The sequence below is a fragment of the Fomitiporia mediterranea genome (assembly GCF_000271605.1).
Source record: "Fomitiporia mediterranea MF3/22 unplaced genomic scaffold FOMMEscaffold_10, whole genome shotgun sequence".
NCBI classification, from domain to species: Eukaryota; Fungi; Basidiomycota; class Agaricomycetes; order Hymenochaetales; family Hymenochaetaceae; genus Fomitiporia; species Fomitiporia mediterranea.
Window position 1 is genome coordinate 599586 of NW_006760395.1, and position 5266 is coordinate 604851.

Below are 5266 nucleotides of genomic sequence, written 5' to 3' on the forward strand. Positions count from 1 at the left end.
GTAGAGTAATAACATTTAACATAAAACTATGAGACAAAGCTAATAAGCATACTAAGGTGAATACAATTTCACTACAAAATGTATACTATTATCCTAATCTGAACTTCACACTCGTTAGTGAAGCACTATTATGTAAAGTAGGATATGTTTTAATAAAAACAAATGATGAATGTATAATTTTAATAAGTGTAGTAGGAGTGCCCCAAGTACTCTCTCTTATTAAGACATCAAGCAAGTGTCTACCTTATATACTATGTAGTAAAGTCTGATAGTCTGAGACATTCTAAGTGTAGTAACTCTACATAAGGCAATTAGGGATTTCCTAATCCAGAGTACAATCTAATACTCCCCTTCAAGCATTAATTAAGAACTAGGACTGTATGCCTAATAGTTTGTTTAAATGCTTGATCTGTAGGACGTGGAGAGCTTTTGTAAGGATGTCTGCTAATTGGTTCTGTGATTGAACATAGTATACATTAATATAATTGTTTTGAATATAATATTGTACAAAGTCTTTTTGTAAATCAAGATGTTTAGTGTAAGCATTGTACATTATTTTGTCAGACTTTACAGTCTTTATTACACCTTGGTTATTACAATAAATCATAACAGGTGCTGATTCAGTCTGTAGTACTTCTTTGGCAAATTGTTTGAGCCAAATGGCTTCTTGAGTAGCATACACTAGTACTTGCAACTCTACTTTGTAAACAGATAGTGGTACCAGATTTTACTGTTTACTTGACCAGGATATGGTTGATTTAGCTAATTGAAAGATGTAACTGTTTATTACTTTATGTCCTTCTGTCATTTGTCTGTCTGCATCACAATAGCCTTATAGTTTTAAGGTGTTTGTGCTTCCAAGTTAAAGCCAACAATTTGTTGTATATTTTAAATATGTAAAGTAATGTTTCACTACTTTGTAGTGATACATTTAAGGCTTTTGTAAGTAGTACACTAATTGCCCAGTAATATAAGATATGTCTGGCTGTGTGTAATCTGCAACATATCTTAACAATCCTACCATATTCATGTATAGTATTGTTTCATTATTACTTTCATTCATATTGTATGTATTGTTTGTATTGTTGGATAGATCTATTCCAGGAGTAATAGGCGTTTGTAATACCTTTTTGTTTTCAAAGTAGTAATGCTTGATTATACTTTCAATATAATGCTTTTACTGTAAGCTAATCATTTGTTAAGGTCTATCTCAGCTTATTTTAATACTAAGTAACCAATGTATTTTGTTACTGTTAGTAAATACAATGTGTTGTCTTAATGTATGTTTGAATGCTGTTATTATAGCAATAGTTTTGCCAATAATCATAATATTGTTAATGTACATAAATGTTACAAGAATTGTTTTATTATTTCGTTTCTTGTAAAATACAGTATGATTGTAATTAGCTCGTTCTAATCCAATCTTAAGTAGTAGTTCAGTAATCTTCTTGTACCATTGTCTATCTACTTGTTTCAATCTGTATAACACTTTATTTAAGTGTAACACCTGTCCAGGTTTAATATCCATAAGTAGCCTGCCTAACAGTAGTTTCACATAAATGAGTTTGTCCTCATTTAGTTCTCTGTAAAGATATGCAGATTTTACATCTATCTAATGTATTTCATAGTTCTTAGATGCTGCCCAAAATAACAATAATTGTACTGTTGATAGTTTTGTTACTAGAGCAAATAAATCATTAGAATAGAAGTCTATTCCATTCTTTTGAGTGTATCCTTACACTACAAATTGTGCTTTGTATTTGTCTATTTGGCCATTAGCCAGTCTTTTGATTTTATAGACAAATTTCGTTCCAATTATATTTGTATTTGTAGGGGGGATAGTATATATCCATGTGTTTTGTTGTTGAAGTGACTGTATTTCATCCTTCATAGCTTTGATCCACTGTTCTTTATCTATATGTGTTATAGTATTGTAATATGTTAATGGATTGTTATAGACTTTGTTGAGGAATTTGTTAAATTCTGTTAGATACATAGTTAGGTTTATATCATCTTTATAATTTAAACCTATAGTTTGTTTAACCAGTCTTTGCTCTTGTGTAGAGTATCATATGACAGGTTCTTTATCTTTATTATTGTTATTAGGAAGAGTTTCATTGTTTGATGTATCATTGTTATGATTATTCTCCCCTTCAATCCTAAACATTAGTTTGTCTATGAATTGTATGTTGTGTTTGACAGTAACTTTATTATTATGGCACACTAAGTGACCTTTACTGTTGTTATCATAACCTAGTTTATGTGTTTGTTCGTTCTGTATAATACAATATGTGCCAAATTCTTGTATATTATCTATTTGATAATGTTCATTATACTGTTTGTAATATAGCATTACAAAATTAATAGTAACTCTCAGCATTCTGTTATGAATAAATGTTTGATATTGTACTGTATATACTCAGAATTTCATAGGTAACTTTGCTGATAACAGACACATACATACACTGTTAAAGATAGTCTTATGTATATGTTCTGCAACTCTGTTCTGCTACAGTGTATTGTGTACTGTTAATCTATGTATTGTTCCTTGACTTTCAATATACATAGTGAAGTCTTTACTTAGGAACACTGTATTATTATCACTTTGGAGAGTTTTAACTCTTATACTATACTGTGTAAAGAGTCTTATTGTATGCTTTACATATTCAGTGAAAGCATTGTTTTTATACTGTATAGGTAGCATAGTTACCTATTGTGTAGTGTTATCTATAATAGTAAAAAGATATTTGTACTTGCTGTAAGCTTATACTAGGGCAGGTCCCTAAATATTAATGTGGAGATGATCTCTATAACATTGTACAAGAGGTGTTGTTTGTATTTTTAGTATTTCATTACATTGTATGTTTACTTTGATACAATCTGTACACTGTGTATTTTTATTGTCTATTATCCTTTGACTTATAATCTCAGGATACTCTTGTATGAGTTTGTACAAGTAATCAAAATTAACATGACCCATTTGTTGATGTAAATCAACAATAGTGATTGTGTTAATAGATTGTTTATTATGATGAGAAACTATCATATACAAATTATTTTGTACATGTATTTCACTAATCTTTGTATGAGTAGGAGAATAAATAATACATTCATTGTTTGTTTTTGTTAAAACGTATCCTACTTTGTATAATAGTGCTTTACTAACAAGTATGAAGTTCAGATTGGGATGATAGTATACATTTTGTAGTGAAATTGTATTCACCTTAGTATACTCATTAGCTTTGTCTTGTAGTTTTATGTTAAATGTTATTACTCTACTTTTGCTAAGTGTGAATGACAATTTATTTGTAATTGTAATGTTTATTAGGGTTGAGTTCCAAACGTTTGTAAGACAGAACAAGTATAGAGTAGTGTGTACATTTGTACCAGAGTCCAATATATTAATACAATGTATTAGTTCAGTATCATTGTAATGTATTATATTGATACATACGTTTGGATCATAATTGAACTCCTTAATGACTTCTTTTGTATTGTCAAATGAGTTCATGAAGTTGTCTACTTGTATGACACTATCCTCTTGTACTTTGAATGCTGAAAATACATTAGATTCAGTAGATAGAGCAGATTCAGTAGATAGAGTAGATTGAACAGGTAAGCTGCTAGAACTTAATACTAAGGCTTCTACAATTGTAGACTCTAGCATTAGTGTTTCATTAATGTCTTTAATGAATACTGTTTCATTATTGTCTCCTATGAATACTGCTGTATTAAGTGTAGGTTGAGACAGTATAGTAGTAGTAGTAGAAGCAGTAACTGTTTGCCTATACTTTTTCTTTCAAGCTTCTGTTGTTTTGCTTGTTGGAGGATTTTGACAGTCTTTTAACATATGCTTGTACTTATTACAGTTGTAGCATTTAACTTTATTATAAGGCTTTGTTTTGTCTTTAGCTACACTTTTGCCTTTTGTTTGTAGGCTGTCTTGTTCAGTATCTCATTTTGTTTGAGAGTACTAAGAATAGTACTCAGTATATGTGTTTTGTAATTTGTGTATCAACTTAGCTAGTGTCAGAATGTCTTTCTGAGCTGTTGTAACTGTTAGTAGTTGATTATAATGGGTAATCTGCCTGACTAGCATTGTTACTACCTATCTATACTCACAAGGAGTAGTGAGGTTAATTGCTGAGATGTACATATTGTTATTAGGGGCTTTATTATGTGTAGACAACTACCTATAGATTTGTTCAATGTTGTCTAACATCTTATCAAACTGTAATACATACTCTTTTACTATAAACAATGTAGATATGTCTATAGCATGTGTTATTGTTGTTTGAACATTGTATTGTTTAGAAAGCACCTTCATGAGACTTCTAACACTTGTATGTGTTGTGAAGTTTGTATAAATTGTATCAGTTATTGTTTTTGTTATACAATGATACAAAACGTTGCCTGTACATATGCCAGCATCATTGGAGGAAGGGGGATTGTGCTCTAGATGGTCTAAGAGTATCATAGTAGTGAGTGTACTGTGTATACACAAGTGTTATATCTTGTATCCCTTTACACCAGCCAACTTTTCCATTCCCTCAAAGAACTTTGTAATGTTAGAGTCCTTCATTATAGTGTTAACAAAGGTATACATTGTAGACAACATTGTAATGGGTTTAGGGGGAGAGGGAGGTCTAGGGCTTGGTGGTCTAGTAGGAGGCAAAGGCATTCTGTGAGAGTGAGTGTGTAAGAGTATTCAATAGACACTAAGGCTCATAACCTTTTAATAAGTGTAGCAGGAGTGCCCCAAGTACTCTCTCTTATTGAGACATCAAGCAAGTGTCTACCTTATATACTACATAGTAAAGTCTGATAGTCTGAACAAAGATTAGTAAAATACATGTACAAAATAACTTGTATATGATAGTTTCTCATCATAATAAACAATCTATTAACACAATTACTATTGTTGATTTACATTAACAAATGAGTCATGTTAATTTCAATTACTTGCACAAACTCATACAAGAGTATCCTAAGATTATAAGTCAAAGGATAACAGACAATAAAAATACACAGTGTACAGATTGTATTAAAGCAAACATACAACACAATGAAATACTAAAAATACAAACAACACCTTTTGCACAATCTTATAGAGATCATCTCCACATTAATATTTAGGGACCTGCCCTAGTATAAGCTTACAGTAAGTACAAATATCTTTTTACTGTTATAGATAATACTACACAATGGGTAACTATACTACCTATGTAGCATAAAAGCAATACTTTCACTAAATATGTAAAGTATA